This window comes from Coregonus clupeaformis, chromosome 12 (genome assembly GCF_020615455.1).
Source record: "Coregonus clupeaformis isolate EN_2021a chromosome 12, ASM2061545v1, whole genome shotgun sequence".
In the NCBI taxonomy this organism is placed as follows: Eukaryota; Metazoa; Chordata; class Actinopteri; order Salmoniformes; family Salmonidae; genus Coregonus; species Coregonus clupeaformis.
The window spans coordinates 61,859,834-61,878,813 of NC_059203.1; positions in this window are offsets into that span (position 1 = coordinate 61,859,834).

Consider the following 18,980-nt stretch of genomic DNA (forward strand, 5'->3'; position numbering starts at 1 on the left):
AGGTCTCTGACCTCCTCCCTATAGGCTGTCTCATTGTTGTCGGTGATCAGACCTACCACTGTTGTGTTGGAGTCGTGCCTGGCCATGCAGTCATGGGTGAACAGGGAGTACAGGAGGGGACTGAGCACGCACCCCTGAGGGGCTCCCGTGTTGAGGATCAGCGTTGCAGATGTGTTGATGGGGGCGGCCCATCAGGAAGTCCAGGATCCAGTTGCAGAGGGAGGAGTTCAGACCCAGGGTCCTTAGCTTAGTGATGAGCTTTGAGGGCACTATGGTGTTGAACGCTGAGCTGTAGTCAATGAATAGCATTCTCACATTGGTGTTCCTTTTGTCCAGGTGGGAAAGGGCAGTGTGGAGTGCAATAGAGATTGCATCATCTGTGGATCTGATGGGGCGGTATGCAAATTGGAGTGGGCCATGAGCAGCCTTTCAAAGCACTTCATGGCTACAGATGTGAGTGCTATGGGTCTGTAGTCATTTAGGCATGTTACCTTAGTGTTCTTGTGAATGTTGACCTGTTTAAAGGTCTTACTCACATCAGCTACGGAGAGCCTGATCACACAGTCGTCTGGAACAGCTGATGCTCTCATGCATGCTTCAGTGTTGCTTGCCTCGAAGCGAGCATAGAATTGATTTAACTCGTCTGGTAGGCTCGTGTCACTGGGCAGCTCGCGGCTGTGCTTCCCTTTGTAGTCTGTAATACTTTGCAAGCCCTGCCACATCCGACGAGCATCGGAGCCGGTGTAGTACAATTCAATCTTAGTCCTGTATTGACGCTTTGCCTGTTTGATGGTTCGTCGGAGGGCATAGCAGGATTTCTTATAAGAGTCCCGCTCCTTGAAAGCGGCAGCTCTACCCTTTAGCTCAGTGCGGATGTTGCCTGTAATCCATGGCTTCTGGTTGGGGTATGTACGTACGGTCACTGTGGGGACAATGTCATCGATGCACTTATTGATGAAGCCAGTGACTGATGTACTCCTCAATGCCATCGGAAGAATCCCAGAACACATTCCAGTCTGTGCTATCAAAACAGTCCTGTAGCTTAGCATCTGCGTCATCTGACCACTTCTTTATTGACCGAGTCACTGGTGCTTCCTGTTTAAATTTTTGCTTGTAAGCAGGAATCAGGAGGATAGAATTATGGTCAGATTTGCCAAATGGAGGGCATGGGAGAGCTTTGTACGCATCTCTGTGTGTGGAGTAAAGGTGGTCTAGAGTTTTTTTTCCTCTGGTTGCACATTTAACATGCTGGTAGAAATGAGGTAAAAATTGATTTAAGTTTCCCTGCATTCAAATCCCCGGCCACTAGGAGCGCCGCCGCTGGATGAGGGTTTTCCTTTTTGCTTATGGCCTTATACAGCTCATTGAGTGCGTTCTTAGTGCCAGCAACGGTTTGTGGTGGTAAATAGACAGCTACGAAAAATATAGATGAAAACTCTCTTGGGAAATAGTGTGGTCTGCAGCTTGTCATGAGAGACTCTACCTCAGGCAAGCAAATGACGTATGCTCTCAATGGGATTTGACAGGAGTGATGCCAAAATCCAAGCTGGCTTCCCTTGACACTTTTTTTGGTGCGCCTTGACCATTCACAGTTGAGCTCACTCAGTTTAGCTCAACGCTGATTGGCAAATTTTTTATACTTTTTTTATTAAGGGAGGCCAAATGCTCGCTGGCTTTCCTTGCCTTCAATGCTATGGGCGGCAACAATGTTATACTTGTTTGGACCAGACAGCATCAGATAGATGGCCCACGCGTAGAGAGACAGAGGGGCGCTGTTTAGCTCGCTCGGATGCTTTCTCCTGTGAGATACATTCAGCCTCTTGTGAATTGAAGGAAAATTATGAAACACAATCATTATTATTTTTTATTAATTTTTGTATCTGTCCATTTTCTAGGGAAGCCTGGCTTTCCTTGGCATCCATGAATACACGGCACTAGTAGGATACATCCAGAGGTCTTATCTGACCACCAACAGATAGATACACCAGTCAGTCATACATCACACTGGGCTATTCTATCTACACCTTGGGGATATTACCTGTGCCTGTCGTCATCATCATATTTGTTAACGCTGTAAGTTCATTCAGTACAAGTTTTCATTTTCAATGGTGACGACAATATATTGGCATATTAGTTAAATATGCTGTAATTAACAATAGGATGAGAACAGTTTTGGGTGATAGTCGAGTCACATGGTGAAAATAGACCGTTTCTGTGCTTTGATTTGGGCGTGGACATCTTTCTCTCTCCTTTTCTTAAGGGCATCCTGCACATCGTTTCTATGGAAACAGACTCTAAAAAGGGCTGAGAGAGAGAGAGAGAGAGAGAGAGAGAGAGAGAGAGAGAGAGAGAGAGAGTGCCTCTTAGGACAGGGTAAACACTAACCAGCGCACACACCCTCTCTCTCACACACATGCACACACCCTCTCTCTCACACACATGCACACGGCTGGAAGAGAGCAGCATCACCGGATCATAGGACCCTGGTCTGTCTGTCTCTACACCCCAGAGCCCAGGACACCAGCAGACCTAGAGCCTTTATAAATGGCTGCAGAGATGGCTCTGTACAGGCCATAAGACCTGAGACAAGAATAACTCTCACTAACTCATCACAGGACACACGTAATTTAAGTAAGTAAGGCCCATGTTATGGTAGAGAGCCCATGGTTTAGACCAGGTCAGATCAATAGAACTGACTGGGGTTTGGTTGGGGAGTCTCGGCTTACTCATGATCTGCCCTCGACTAGATGTTGCAAGCTCATTAGATCTACAGTCGATGCAGAGAGTGCACAGGACTCTGTGACTGCGGTGGCAGGGTGTTTTGGCCTGCACAGCACACACACACACACACACTAATGAATACACTCACAAGACACACACACTTACTCTCTCTCTCCATTATGTGGATGAAAATTGGATTGTGTCACACCAGCCTTTGCTTTGGCTCCCCCTCCTGTCCAGCTCAGGCGTTCGGCGTCGCTGGCCTTCTAGCTGCTGCTGGCAAACACCCTTCACTCATCAACCCCGGACTTGTCTCGTCATCATTACACACACCTGGTTCCAATCCCCACTCTATCACTGTATATACACTCCCTCTGCCATTTGTCTTTGTCGGTCATTGTAAATGTTGCTTGTTTTCCTGAGAGGATTCGCTCCTACTATTTCCTGAGTCCTTTATATTTTGTACTTTGGGTTTGCCCTGTGCCTTTTTGTTTATGAAGATATATTTTGAGCACAACAGCGTTTGGGTTTGGTCCCGCTTTGATCTATGGTGCTTAATTAAATTCAGTAGTTCTAAACCTACGACTGCCTCCTGCCTACTCCTCTCTACACCAGTGATAGATTGCTGCTGCTGTTGCTGGATTTGAAATAACTTGATTATAAACAGCCTAACTGTAGTGCTGGGATAATATCACTTAATAAAGCTGAGTGTATTGACACGAGGGAAAACACAGTATACACACACGTAGCTACTGTTGTACACAGAGTATACAAAACATTAAGAACATCTGCTCTTTCCATGACATAGACTGACCAGGTGAAAGCTATGATCCCTTATTGATATCACTTGTTAAATCCACTTCAATCAGTGTAGATGAAGGGGAGGAGACAGGTTAAAGAAGGATTTTTAAGCCTTGAGACATGGCTTGCGTGTGTGCCATTCAGAGGTTTAATGGGCAAGACACAAAATGTAAGTGTCTTTAAACTGGGTATGGTAGTAGTTGCCTGGCGCAACAGTTTGTGTCAAGAACTGCTACACTGCTGGGTTTTTCTGTTTGTATCAAGAATTGTCCACCACCCAAAGGACATCCAGCCAACTTTACACAACTGTGTGAAGCATTGGGGTCAGCATCCCTGTGGAACGCTTTCGACACCTTCTAGAGTTCATGCCCCGACGAATTGAGGCTGTTCTGAGGGCAAAAGGGAGAGGTGTTCCTAATGTTTAGGATACTCAGTGTATCATGCAAGGATGCACAACATCCTGCTGTTTTTTATTATCAATTTATGTCATTGATGGCCCAGAGAGTGAGCATAATCTTGAATAAGAGATCAGGCAGGAACCACCTGGAAAGAACTTAAGAAAATTGCCCAGAACAGGGTCCACTGGAGATGCACTGTTGAGGCCCACTAGAAACTAAAAGGAATAAGTTAAGTCAAGATGTACAGGAAATACAAGAAAGACAGGACTTTAAGGGGAAGTTTAGTAAACTGATAGAAAACGGTAAGAGTTCTGCCCATATATATACACAACACATACTAACCAGGGAAAGTTTAGTGGTTGGGTTAACAATGAGCCAATGTTCTAAAGTAAAATAATCTAAAAACTGAAATGGACTTAAGTCAAAGGACCCTTTCATCCACACAGCTACAGTGTGTCGTGTTTCTCCATAACTATGTTGCATTAAGATATGGGGGGATTAAGATTGAGGGTAACTATGGGTTACCAGGGGTCAGGAAGGTCACCATTCATTCATGTTTTCTGTGCTGTGTAGACCTTCTGTGTGCCTTTCCGTTGTTTATGTATACAGAGTGGTGGACTCTGTATACATAAACAACTGAAAGGCACACATTGTGCGTTTGGATTTTACGACCTGGCTCATAGCTCGTAACAACAAAGGGAGACCACGCATGACTTAAATGTAAAAATAAATAAATGTATTAAACTAACTAATAAATGTAACATAAGCTGTGGACGTCTGTAGGCTCTGTAGCGTATGGATGAGTGGAGAAGGTGGTGGAAGCCAGCCTGCCAGTAAGGAAAGAGAGAGTGTGTTGGCTGATGTGCCCACCCTTTATAGCCTGCAGGCCAAGCCTGCCCAGGTGCGCCACATCAGCTGACAATCCTGCAACAAGCAGACTACCAAACAGAAGATCCCAGCAGACAGAGTGGGAGGGATGTCACAGTAAGGAAATCATTAAAGACTCTCTACAGTATATAATATAACTGTTGACTTTGGCATGAGAGATGACGTAGGCTAAGCATAATTATGTTAAAAAGTTTGCTAAATGATAGGCCTATTACAGTCCTATTTCCGTGAAAAAAATTATGAGTTCAATTCTCAGGGTAAACCTTAACTTCCACACACAGTTATTTCAAATGTGAATCAGTATCCTGTATCAAATAGGTCCACTGAGACAGTTAATTAACTGCAGGCCAGCTTTGTTTGTGACCTCACTATCATTAAGGGGTTATCTGATACACTGAATCACCCATGGTAAATATGCTACTTATCCCAAAACACAGGACCTCCATTGTCCTTAGTTGCCAAAACACAACTTTCCCCTGAAGGAGAGAAGGACAGTTGCTGATGACAGCTGCTGATGGCTGACGGCAGGTAGCTTAGTGGGTAAGAGCGTTGTGCCAGTAACCGAAAGGTCGCTGGTTCTAATCCCCGAGCCAACTAGGTGAAAAATCTGTCGATGTGCCCTTGAGCAAGGCACTTAACCCTAATTGCTCCTGTAAGTCGCTCTGGATAAGAGCGTCTGCTAAATGACAAAAAAAAATAAAAAAATAAAAAATTTAGCTTGACTGACTCAGGGGTGAAAGATGCGTGAAACCCCAATGAGTGCATAATCACAGGTTCTGAACAAAAGCTAGAAGGCATTACAAGCGTTAACAGTTTAGAGTTTTGTACTAAAGAGTTTTGAAAATATACCACTTACATCTGAAACATTTGCCAAAGTGATTGAAAAAAACATGTACTATGACAGTTATAGTTCCATAGCCTTCTAGTAGGCCTATACATGTAGGCTACATGGAAAGGATTAGTCTAGTTGTTGTGGTAGAATTAGCCCAGTGTTCCTATAGAGTTATCATCACGTTTAATAATTTCATCGCATTTATATTAGTTGGCTCATTTCCTTAACATTACAATTGATTGACATTTAATGTTTGGCTACCATTAATTAAAATAAAAAAACATCACTAGGTTGAAGTTGGCAATGTATCTTCAACCTCCCCCTGTCAGCGGAAGCAGATGGTCGTTTCCGTTCATCACGAGATGCATGTCTGGTGTTCTATTCATGAGATGTGACGCCGGCGGGGATGAATGGAGGAGCAGATGAGCGGGAGCTTTAAAAAAAAAAAATGATTTACTGGCCCAGCCCGCCCCTCCCACGAGACCCGGCATTGTTCGATTGTTTTGCACACCGTTAATGTGTTTCAGAGATTATATCGTCAAAATATGCAATGAGACAGGCGGCAGTTACTATTCTTTGCCTATTATACTCCTTCAATGTCATGATCATTTTGGCCTTGACTAGTTTTCATGAGAGCATCATCTGGACGAGTCATTCTGAGAGTTGACATTGATAATGGGAAAATAATACTATATGCAAATTAGGTTTGTAAAAATAATTGACATTGCAATTAGGGTAATTGGGTAGGCAGGCCTAATAAACATTGGGTCGGAAAGATGGATTGCTCAATTAAAAAAAGAGTTAAAATAAAATAACAATCCATCTGTTTCTGTTTTTATGATGGTTAACATTTTAAGAAAAAGCTGGAGGAAAGCTTTGCTATTGTGTCCTTTATTACTCACATAGCTGACATCTGTCAACTTCTAGATAAATTGTCAGAAAATTGGGCCTAGTGAAGCATTTTAGAACCCGTGTTAGTGTTAGAATATGCTTTAAAAAATACCCATAGTTCCTGATCAAATTCAGATTCGTATTTTAGTCTGACTGTTCATTTGTGTTGTGATGACCTTGTAAGCGCTAATGCTATTTCAATTATAACATTATAGTGACACCTACTGGTGAGCTTCTGTAGCCTATGGCCCTGAACTAAACTTCAACATCAAATAACATTACAAACATTAGACATTGTCGTGCATGATCCGTATACGTTTTGTTACTTTGATTTCCGAGTCAAAACGGAGAGTGGCTTGTTTTCCCATTTATTGTGTCAAAATTGGACATGGAATAACGGTAAATAAATAACATGTATCCATTTTTAAATTTTACTTTTTACTTTTTGTTAATACCGGGAAAAACACACCCCCTCATAGAATATTCACAGGGTTTAGGGTGTGTGTTTACAGCCTAGGTTGGCAGCACAAAGAAAGGATTAGACTGTGTGAGTGTGACAGGAAGAGAAAAATACTAATGTTAGCTAAGATGCTAAACTTATTATGAAGTTACCAATAGAACAAACTTAACAAAAACTGAACAAAGTTGGCTTGCACTAGCTGGCCAGCTACACTCTTAGAAAAAAACAACTAAGTAGAACCATACAGGGTTCTTCGGTTTGTCCCCATAGGGGAACCCTTTTTTGGTTCTGGGTAGAACCCTTTGCAGAGGGTTCTATCTAGAAGCCTCCATGTAGGGTTCTTCAAATAACTCCCTGTATATGGTTCTGCCTAGAACCCTCTATGAAGGGTTCTACCAATAACCATTTTATCATCTAAAGGTTCTTCCTAGAACCGTCTATGAAGGGTTCTACCGAGAACACTTTTATCTTTGGAGGGTTCTTCCTAGAACCCTCTATGAACAGGTCGAACCCACCAGCCTTATTAGCCTTTATGTAATTATTTATGACAATACATTACATATATCATAAGGCCTTTTGTTGAGGGCCTAGTTATACGCTAACACAGTGGTGCTAGGAATCTCTGGGTTTACAGGCCACATCATGCCTACAAGTCACATAATGCTGGCATAATGCATTCCTTTTGGAATACAGCCAGATTTAGGATATCCAACAAGTGTAATTGTTAATCACCCCCAACCTGCATTCAGAATAATTGCCAGGATAGGGAAGATTGAATACTGAGACTACCTCAATCATCTAAACTGGAACAACCATCTCAGTAATGGGTGCAATAAATCTAGTTACTAACAGATTGGATTAGTTTAGAAAACTGATTTCCAAAAAGGGTTCTTCTGATCAAAACGGTTCTTGGTAGAACCCTATCCCTCTGCAAAGAAAACCTTTTGGAACCTTTTTTTCTAAGAATGTAGCAGGCTGGCTTGCTAGCCCTACCTGGGTGCTGGCTATAGTCATGGGTTGGTCGGTCGGTTGGTGTGTGTGTGTGTGTGTGTTTGTGAGATCTAAATATTCCCGCAGGAGAAAAGCACAGTATGGCATTTCAGCTGATCATCATGAACTTAATGTAGTTACAGTGCCTTCAGAAGGTATTCATATTCCTTGACTTATTCCACATTTTGTTCTGTTGCAGCCTGAATTCAAAATTGATTAAATGTATTTATTTTTATAATAAAAATCCATTTAAATTACAGGTTGTAATGCAACAATATAGGAAAAAATGCCAAGGGGGATGAATACTTTTGCAAGGCACTGTAATGCCACACTCACCCTTAAATTTCCCCAGGTTGTGTTTCCCATTTGTTCTACTAAAACACTCATATATCTGCTTTTTCATCATTGGTCCTATATATTTTGCTTGATATGCCTCAGCCACTAGAAGTGTTATGTGAGGTTCTGTTCCTGGTATCTGAAACCAGTTCTGAATAGTATCAGATCCTGGAGCATCGTGTGCTTCCATTGTTACCCTTGTTTCCCTATTATAAAATATTGTGATCTAATGGGGACCGGTTTACCCCATGCTTTCCTCAACTATAGTTGTTCCAGCAGATTCTTTTGATATTGGTCATATTGCAGTGTACAATGGAATCCTAGCTTGGGTAACATCGTCTGTGGGACTTGTGCCATTTATTTAGTAGCTCTCGCACCGGGTCTTCTATGTTCCCTAACCTGTACACATTTGCTGTTTCTTCAGCAGTCATCATCATCTGTGGGTATGTTCCTCTTCTGATCTATCACTACTCTCTCTGATGTGCATTTAATTTGGATGCCCATTCTACACAGTGCATCTCTTCCTAATAAGTTAACTGGAGTGTGTTCTGATACTAATATAGGTATGCAGGTAACATTTCCTCCTGCTTCTAGTTTCACTGGAGCTGTCATAGGTATTAGCTGCATTTGTCCCGAAGATCCTACTGTCTTTGCATATTTGCCTGACATGGGGAGATGAGAGGCATAATTTGGACTTACACATGGGTAAGTTGATCCAGTATCTATCATCATGGGTGTGCCTCTGACCCTCCCCTTTAGGATTCCCTGGGCATCCCTAGTATCCCTGATTCTGTCCTCCCCATGGGTTCACTGGGCCCTGTGGAGCCTGTGTCTGAGACTGCTGCCATACATCTGAGCTTGCCCTGCTGTGGTTGCCTAGGCAGCCATGGGTTGGTAGGACAATTCCTTCTTGTATGTCCTGATTGATTGCACCCCCAGCAAACACCTGGAGCCCCTCTTGGTCCTCTGTTTTGCTGTGTCTGATGTTGTGGTCAGTGCCCTTGATTTCTGGGGACTGTTTCCATTGCTTTTGTTTTGCCACTGTCAAGGGGGTTGTTGCGTGTACACATTTACTACTGGTGCGGCAGGAGCTTTCTGGCCTTGCTGTTGAGGTGGTGGTTGTAGGGGTCCCTGGGTGACAGCTGCCATGGTGCCCCCTTCTGGTGTTGATGGAGTGGTCAATGGGGCTTGTGTTTTCTTTTTGTCCTTTCTTGTCAGCTCTTCCATCTGCATCTGTGTCCGTTTTCTCTGAATGTCTCTCCCCTGTTCTGCCAGTTTCTGTTCGTCCTTCCTGTATTTTTCCACTGCGTGGATAACATTGTCGCAGAACTCTTTGTGTGATTTTGACGTTAGTCCCAACACCTCTTCCAGTCTGCTTCTGACAGGTGTCGGCATTGCTTCCATCAATGATGTCCTGAACAGTGTTGTCATCAGTGGATCCCCCTCTGGGTCTTTCTCTGTTTCTTATCGCCATTTTTTCAGCTGGTCATGTAGGTTGTTTGCCGGGTTTTCTTTATCCCCCAGTGGTTCCCCTCTCAGTGCTTTAGGGTCTATTTTGGCTGGATACTCTGTTCTCAGAGTCCTCCATAGCATTGGCCTATAAAGGTCAAATGTCTGTCCATCCATCATCACCGTTTGCACCGCCTGTCCCAGGCCACACATCTGCATCATGTCCTCCATTTTGGCCACCCCACCACCCTGGCCAACAATGCCTTCAGGTCTCCCACCGCCAGCAGTTTCCCCATTGTTTGTTCTTCAAACGTTCTAATCAATTTTCCTGCTCCTTCATGCATGTTGGGCAGTATAGTCACCAAGCCTTCCAGGTCCTGAGATCCCCAGGACACATAATGGCCTTGTGTCCCTTTTATCAAAATAGGGTATTGAGCCTTGTATCTTTCTGTTTTTTTTTATTGTTTCTCTGTCCCTTAATCTTCTTTCTGACTTTTCTAGGTGAGCTTGTACTACCTCGCTTAGTTCTGTTACTATGGATTTGTTCCCTGCTTTTTATTCCTGCTTTTTTAACTGTTTCTTTAGCCCCCTCTGCTCTTGTTCAGAGGCAGCACAATTGTTTAATTCTTCATCATTACTTACATCATCCCATTCACTTTGCCCGTCATAATCTCATCCATACTTTTCCAGTTCTGCTAACATGCCCCTCAGTTCTCCATAGCAGTCCATATCTAGTTTTTGCTCTCTTTTTTCTATTGGGGTAGAGGCCTGCTGCTTCCCATTTCCTTCTTCTATCTTTACATCTCCTTTTATTTCCACCAGTCCTGTAACCTGGGGGTATTGTCCCCCTTGAATGTATGGTGGGGGTGCGGTTACGCAAGCCCTTTTTCCTTCTCTCTCTTTTCCTTTTAATATCATTCTAGCTTTAGCCATGCTTTCTCTCCACCCCTTGCCTTCCTCCCAGAACATTTTCAGAATCTCTCTCTCTCTTTTTCTCTCTTCTTCTTTCTTTTCTCCTCTTTATCTCCTGCTTTATAGTTTTTTATTACTGTATCCAATTCCTCACACACTGCCACATCAAACGTCCCTTCTTTTGGCCATTTTGTTGCCATTTTTCTGGGGGGTTTTCCCCATTTTGCAGAGATTTTTCCAATCTCTTCTTTATTCAATGAGAACCTTTTCTTTGTTACTTCTACTGGTGTTCCTGCCATTTCTACTCCTTGTATTCTTGGTCTTCCTGTTGTAGCCTTATGTTTGGTTCAGTGTCTCTGTTAGGATGTAGGGTCAGTAATATTTTCCTTATTGTTTTTCTCTTGCCTTTTTGTTTCCTTAGTATTGTTACTCGTTTTGGAATAAACCACTGAACTTCTCTTAAAATTACCGACACTTCTATTTGTGGTTCTGTTATTAGTTTTCCTGTCTGTCCTTTTCCTCTCTCAAAACCCTGTTCTTCTCCCAATGCCAGCCAAGGTTCAACTCGTTTATCTATTGGTATTACTAGAAAATATAACCTTTTTTGATCTGCTAGCTCTTCAAGAGTTTTTCCAATTTTCTGTACTATCCAATTCCTTCCTACTATCCCGGCCCAATATGGCCACTCTTCTCTTGTTTCTGCTAAAATGTTTGTTTCCGTTAGTGATCTCAGCTGAAAGTTTTTATATTCCTCAGTCAACTGTATTTTTCTCCCTAATATATCTTCCTACTCTGATTCTTTCCAAAAAATGCATTCTTATCCCTTGTGTCTTTCTTAATATTATTTGTATTATTTGTTCCCTTGTCTAATCTCCCATTAAGAAACCACTCTTGCTCTCCTGTTTTTAGGTATTTTCCCAGTGGTCCATTTAGCCTTGTCTAATTTGACCACACCCTGTTTTCCCCTATCAGTATCCACATTACTTCCCTCTCAAGTATTCCTCCAGTTTTATTACAGTGATCTATGTTTCCTGTATCTAAATTCTTATATCTGTTTCTGTATATACAGTGAGGGAAAAAAGTATTTGATCCCCTGCTGATTTTGTACGTTTGCCCACTGACAAAGACATGATCAGTCTATAATTTTTATGGTAGGTTTATTTGAACAGTGAGAGACAGAAAACAAAATAATCCAGAAAAACGCATGTAAAAAATGTTAGAAATTGATTTGCATTTTAATGAGGGAAATAAGTATTTGACCCCTCTGCAAAACATGACTTAGTACTTGGTGGCAAAACCCTTGTTGGCAATCACAGAAGTCAGACGTTTCTTGTAGTTGGCCACCAGGTTTGCACACATCTCAGGAGGGATTTTGTCCCACTCCTCTGTGCAGATCTTCTCCAAGTCATTAAGGTTTCGAGCCTGACGTTTGGCAACTCGAACCTTCAGCTCCCTCCACAGATTTTCTATGGGATTAAGGTCTGGAGACTGGCTAGGCCACTCCAGGACCTTAATGTGCTTCTTCTTGGGACACTCCTTTGTTGCCTTTGCCGTGTGTTTTGGGTCATTGTCATGCTGGAATAACCATCCACAACCCATTTTCAATGCCCTGGCTGAGGGAAGGAGGTTCTCACCCAAGATTTGACGGTACATGGCCCCGTCCATCGTCCCTTTGATGCGGTGAAGTTGTCCTGTCCCCTTAGTAGAAAAACACCCCCAAAGCATAATGTTTCCACCTCCATGTTTGACGGTGGGGATGGTGTTCTTGGGGTCATAGGCAGCATTCCTCCTCCTCCAAACACGGCGAGTTGAGTTGATGCCAAAGAGCTCCATTTTGGTCTCATCTGACCGCAACACTTTCACCCAGTTCTCCTCTGAATCATTCAGATGTTCATTGGCAAACTTCAGACGGGCCTGTATATGTGCTTTCTTGAGCAGGGGGATCTTGCAGGCGCTGCAGGATTTCAGTCCTTCACAGCGTTTTTCTTGGTGACTATGGTCCCAGCTGCCTTGAGATCATTGACAAGATCCTCCCGTGTAGTTCTGGGCTGATTCCTCACCGTTCTGATGATCATTGCAACTCCACGAGGTGAGATCTTGCATGGAGCCCCAGGCCGAGGGAGATTGACAGTTATTTTGTGTTTCTTCCATTTGCGAATCATCACACCAACTGTTGTCACCTTCTCACCAAGCTCCTTGGCGATGGTCTTGTAGCCCATTCCAGTCTTGTGTAGGTCTACAATCTTGTCCCTGACATCCTTGGAGAGCTCTTTGGTCTTGGCCATGGTGGAGAGTTTGGAATCTGATTGATTGATTGCTTCTGTGGGCAGGCGTCTTTTATACAGGCAACAAGCTAAGATTAGGAGCACTCCCTTTAAGAGTGTGCTCCTAATCTCAGCTCGTTACCTGTATAAAAGACACCTGGGAGCCAGAAATCTTTCTGATTGAGAGGGGGTCAAATACTTATTTCCCTCATTAAAATGAAAATCAATTTATAACATTTTTGACATGCGTTTTTCTGGATTTTTTTGTTGTTATTCTGTCTCTCACTGTTCAAATATACCTACCATTAAATTATAGACTGATCATTACTTTGTCAGTGGGCAAACGTACAAAATCAGCAGGGGATCAAAAACGTTTTTCCCTCACTGTATATGTACCTCGAACGTTATTACTTTTACGTTTTCTGTCACTGTATACTCCACTGTTTCACAGACCCTTATCTGATATTTAAATTCGCTTGGTTCTCGCTGTAATCGACGTTTTGGCATTTATTTTCTATATTTTCCCGTCCATTCAGACCTCTAGTTGTTACACCAGAGCGGTATCCACGGTTCTATTTATTCTGCCCATTCAGACCCCATGTAATATATTTAATATCCTAGGGCGGTATTTACAGATTCTAATCTGTCTGTTCAGACCCCATGTAATATATTTAATATCCTAGGGCGGTATCCACAGATTCTAATCTGTCTGTTCAGACCCCATGTAATATATTTAAAATCCTAGGGCGGTATCCACAGATTCTAATCTGTCTGTTCAGACCTCTAGTAATATACACTAAGGTGGTATCCACAGAATCTAACCAGGTACCTGCCCGTTCAGTCCTCTAGTGCTATATTCCCTTAACACACCTAGAGTGGTATCCACAGGAATTTTCTTATGTTAACATTCATGCATGCTTTTTGTATTTTTTCTAAAAAAAACTCTGTGCTTTTTCCTAAATTTAGCCCGAAATTTTGGTGAGACCTCCGATACCTGACCTCCGAATCAGCTGATCCGAACCACACAAACTTCTACACTAATAGTAAGAACTCTGCTTACCTATTTTTCAGAGGCCACTGTGTTTGTGTAGTTCATTCAGACTTCTCCAGTGGCTTAGTACCCGTTCCCTTTTTCCAATTTCGTAGTCGCCAATTACAGTGGGGAGAACAAGTATTTGATACACTGCCGATTTTGCAGGTTTTCCTACTTACAAAGCATGTAGAGGTCTGTAATTTTTATCATAGGTACACTTCAACTGTGAGAGACAGAATCTAAAATAAAAATCCAGAAAATCACATTGTATGATTTTTAAGTAATTAATTTGCATTTTATTGCATGACATAAGTATTTGATCACCTACCAACCAGTAAGAATTCCGGCTTTCACAGACCTGTTAGTTTTTCTTTAAGAAGCCCTCCTGTTCTCCACTCATTACCTGTATTAACTGCACCTGTTTGAACTCGTTACCTGTATAAAAGACACCTGTCCACACACTCAATCAAACAGACTCCAACCTCTCCACAATGGCCAAAACCAGAGAGCTGTGTAAGGACATCAGGGATAAAATTGTAGACCTGCACAAGGCTGGGATGGCCTACAGGACAATAGGCAAGCAGCTTGGTGAGAAGGCAACAACAGTTGGCGCAATTATTAGAAAATGGAAGACGTTCAAGATGACGGTCAATCACCCTCGGTCTGGAGCTCTATGCAAGATCTCATCTCGTGGGGCATCAATGATCATGAGGAAGGTGAGGGATCAGCCCAGAACTACACGGCAGGACCTGGTCAATGACCTGAAGAGAGATGGGACCACAGTCTCAAAGAAAACCTTTAGTAACACACTACGACGTCATGGATTAAAATCCTGCAGCTAACGCAAGGTCCCCCTGCTCAAGCCAGCGCATGTCCAGGCCCGTCTGAAGTTTGCCAATGACCATCTGGATGATCCAGAGGAGGAATTGGAGAAGGTCATGTGGTCTGATGAGACAAAAATAGAGCTTTTTGGTCTAAACTCCACTCGCCGTGTTTGGAGGAAGAAGAAGGATGAGTACAACCCCAAGAACACCATCCCAACCGTGAAGCATGGAGGTGGAAACATCATTCTTTGGGGATGCTTTTCTGCAAAGGGGACAGGACGACTGCACCGTATTGAGGGGAGGATGGATGGGGCCATGTATCGCGAGATCTTGGCCAACAACCTCCTTCCCTCAGTAAGAGCATTGAAGATGGGTCGTGGCTGGGTCTTCCAGCATGACAATGACCCGAAACACACAGCCAGGGCAACTAAGGAGTGGCTCCGTAAGAAGCATCTCAAGGTCCTGGAGTGGCCTAGCCAGTCTCCAGACCTGAACCCAATAGAAAATCTTTGGAGGGAGCTGAAAGTCTAGATTGCCCAGCGACAGCCCCGAAACCTGAAGGATCTGGAGAAGGTCTGTATGGAGGAGTGGGGCAAAATCCCTGCTGCAGTGTGTGCAAACCTGGTCAAGACCTACAGGAAACGTATGATCTCTGTAATTGCAAACAAAGGTTTCTGTACCAAATATTAAGTTCTGCTTTTCTGATGTATCAAATACTTATGTCATGCAATAAAATGCAAATGAATTTACTTAAAAATCATACAATGTGATTTTCTGGATTTTTGTTTTAGATTCCGTCTCTCACAGTTGAAGTGTGCCTATGATAAAAATTACAGACCTCTACATGCTTTGTAAGTAGGAAAACCTGCACAATCGGCAATGTATCAAATACTTGTTCTCTCCACTGTATGTGGAAAAATCGTCCTTATCCTCATAAAAAATAAAGCACTTTCCAGAGTCTTGTAGAATCAAGATAGACTTTATTAGACAAGCAATAGAGCCGAGCTGGTCTGCAGAGCAAGTAACTTCTCAGCTCTCGGCTCTCATCCTTTATACAGTTTCATTTTCACTCATAATCCACGATTTCTAGCTTAATCCCTCCCTGGTCAGTTCACTCCACCATTGTTTCCCAACTTTGACCGTTCCGCCAATTCTTCTTCTTAAGTCATTTTGTTTGTTTTTAATGGTGGCATAATCTGACTGCTCCTCCTGTTATTACTCAGTTTTTGGAAACAATAGTGGCGTGACAAAACCCTATTTAGTAAAAATAACAGAGCCATTTAATTGGTTCTTAATCCATAGGCATATATGGCATATAGGCGTTTCATTCTACAGCATGCATGATTCATATAATTGTTTTGTTATGTTGTCCGCCCTTAAGTGAGACAGAGTAGTTAACTAAAAATCTCCAATACGTGTGGAAAATGTGAAGGGGTCTGAATACTTTCCGAATGCACTGTATACAACAGATTAATGTGTTATCGCTGTCCTTTATCTAATAGGTTGTTTTCAATAACTAATAGATCGTTATCAATAACGTCACAATTCCAATTTTCTATGTTCTGCTGGGGGGCAGCTTCAAATGAAATGTCAACGGAAGCTCATTTAGATATGGTAGAGATACCGGTGTCAGAATATTTCAAAGGAATCAGCAACAAAGAAAGAGACAGGTACTTGGACAAAATACATATGTGCGATGGGTGTGATCCTTTTACGATAAATCCGGGAGAGTTATCAAGCGAAACAACAGATTTGTCCAGCCTCCAGTTTCCAGACATAAGCAATTATTTACTGTACCAGACAAGGTAGTCCAGCAATGCCTACAACTACTTTGTATCTGGGTGGGTCCATGATGTTAAAGTGAAGAAATACACTCCCTGGTCAGTTTATTAGGTATACCCATCTAGTACTGAGTTGGACCCCTCTTTGCCTCCAGAACAACCTGAATTCTTTGGGGCATGGATTCTACAAGTCGGAAATGTTCCACAGGGATGTTGGTCCATGCTGACGCAATGGCATCACGCACTTGCTGCAGATTGGACGGCGGTACACCACCGCCACCAGCCTGTACCGTTGACACCAGGCAGGATGGGTCCATGGACTCATGCTACTTACACCAAAACCTGACCCTGACCTCAATTGTCCAGTGTTGGTGATTGCATGCCCACTGGAGCCGCTTCTTGATTTTAGCTGATAGGAGTGGAACCCGATGTGGTCGTCTGCTGCAATAGCCCATCCGTGACAAGGATCGACGAGTTGTGCGTTCCGAGATGCCGTTCTGCACACCACTGTTGTACTGTGCCATCACTTGTCTGTTTGTGGTCCGCTTGTTAGCTTGCACTATTCTTGCCATTCTCCTTCGACCTCTCTCATCAACGAGCTGTTTTCACCCTCAGGACTGCCGCTGACTGGATGTTTTTATGTTTGTCATAACCATTATCTGGAAATCCTAGACACTGTCGTGTGTGAAAAGCCCAGGAGGGCAGCCGATTCTGAGATACTGGATCCAGCGTGCCTGGCACTGACAATCATACCACGCTCAAATGTCTTAGGTCACTCGTTTTGCCTATTCAAATGTTCAATCAAACAGTAACTGAATGCCTAGATGTCTGTCTGCCTGCTTTATATAGCAAGCCACAGCCATGTGACTCACTGTCTGTAATCAATTTTTGTGAACGGGGTGGTATATCTAATAAACTGTCTGGTGAGTGTATAATGAAGTTCACGTCGTTGTCAGAAGGGTAAGTGAAACATTAAAGTTATCTTTAGGGTCCTTGTTAACGTTACATTAGCTACCTTCCAATAACTACGGCTACGACAGAGCCTGGATTTGAACCAGGATCTCTAGTGGCACAGCTAGCACTGCGATGCAGTGCCTTAGACCACTGCGCCACTCGGGAGACTAGTAAATAGCCTTAATATTAGGCTATTTACTGTATTACAAAAGTAATATTTAATTATGTTTGGTTGTCAACGCAACCAAATATCAACATTTGAAGGAGATTTATCTTCTGCTTGGATAGTATCAATTATTAATTTATAGACAAACTGGAATTAAAGCCAGACTAAGTCAGTGGCACAGATGGAACTGTCTAGGCAGAAGATACCTGTCCTTCAAATGTTGATATTTGGTTAAATATCATTACATTGGAAATCAACCGGAGCTTGAAACGCAAGGCCTGTTGTATTGTCTATTTTTAGTTTAATTCTGGGTTGAATTTAAACAATAGCTGTTGATGACTTTGCTAATGATATATAGGCCTAAGTAGCATCATTGATGATATATGAATGATAAAGTATGGTCACATTTCATTTGCTCTGTTAAACCTTCCCCTTGGAATGACTTCGATAGCAACAGTGAATCGATTTAGTTTTTCACTCAACAATCATTCTCACCACAGCACATTGTTAATAGTTACTGACAAACATCATAGCTAAGCTGGACTTGGTTAAAACCCTGGATGGTAGACCAAAGGGTATCAGTAGATAGATCAATTCTGCAGTAGGATGTGCTGCCCAGTTTTATTTTTTATTTTTATGATAGTGGATATAACGTTGAAGATCTGACATTGTTTTAAAATTCAACATATTTTATACAAGGTTTGATGACTTTTTTCAAAATCCAATGTATTTTCCATATAGATTCCACATCACAATACGTTGACACAACCATTTTGTGCCCAGTGGGTAGGCCTTCATAGAGGCTATAAAACACACTCACAAAGTGTCTGAAACTCTGCTGTGACACCGGTGTTTTTAGATGCCTGAGTAGGACTGCGTAGCCTATACTCTACACTGCTCTCTGTAGACAACAAAAGGCTCAGTGTCTTCCTCACCAAATTACTCTCACTATCCACGTAAGATCCCGTTTATCTGTCCATCAATTAATTAAAATAGTTTAGAACTTTCCTCGTTCTTCCAAGGATCTGTTTCCCACCATCAATGAATCATTTATTGGAATCCTGAGAACCACGGGGCATCACCCAATAGGCCTACCTTGCACTGCATGCCTCAGTTATGAACCAACCACCTCAACAGGTGGTATTCTGACTGGCTGCCCTGCACAACTGTTACATTCAGTGTGTGTGTGTGTGTGTGTGAAAGAGATACTGTATGTCAGTAAGTGACGCCTTTAGCACCGGGATCTGTCCATGGTTTTGAATTTCCGAGCAGCAGCGTGC